An 893-nucleotide genomic window follows, 5' to 3' on the forward strand; every position below is an offset into this window, starting at 1 on the left:
GAGGAGCCAAACACCTTACGTTACCCATAACTGCTCTGATCTCAGAGACAGAGACCTCCAATAGGAACACACTTGGGAACTAAGGTCAAATTTCCTCTACCAGCACTACAGAATCTACTCCAATAAATAGAAAAAAAAGTGAATACTGCCTCAGTGACTACAGACCAGCACAGATCTCAAAGAAACATGATAAAACAAGGTGGTAACTCTTTCCTAGTAGCCCCTCACCAGTAGGGGACAGCACAGAGAAATACACAGAAATGTCAGAAAAAGAATTCCAAATATTCATAGTGACAACTTAATGAGATGCAAGAGAAAAACAGACAATCAGTTCTAGGAAATGAGAAAGTCATTTCAGGATATGAAAGAGGAATTTCATAAATAAATAGACACCTTAAAAATCAAACAGAACTTTTGAAAATGAGTACACTTTCAAATTAAAACCTCTCTAGAAAGCACTAATAGCAGATTGGACCATCCAGAAGAATAAATTTCTAGCCTTGAAGACAAAGTCTCTAGCATAGACCAAATCACCAAAAAGAAAGAAAAAACAAGGGAAAAAAATGAGAACGACATATGGGAAATTCTAGACACCATGAAATGCCCAAATATCCATTTAATGTATGTTTCAGAAGGTGAAGAATCTGCTAAAGAAATGGAAAAGCTCTTTCATAAAAGGCTGTCTGAAAATTTTCCAAATATAGAGAAACATGGGGAAATTCAGACCCAAGAAATTAAAAAGAACCCCCTATAGAATCAATACAAAAAGATCCTCCCCCCAGCACATTGTAGCCAGATTGGTAAAAGTTAAAGACAAAGACAATATTCTAAAAATGGCAAGAGAAAAACACCAAGTTTCTTATACAGATTATCCCATTAGGCTAACATCAGAC

The sequence above is a fragment of the Tupaia chinensis genome, unplaced genomic scaffold (genome assembly GCF_000334495.1).
Source record: "Tupaia chinensis unplaced genomic scaffold, TupChi_1.0 Scaffold000041_1, whole genome shotgun sequence".
NCBI lineage: Eukaryota > Metazoa > Chordata > Mammalia > Scandentia > Tupaiidae > Tupaia > Tupaia belangeri.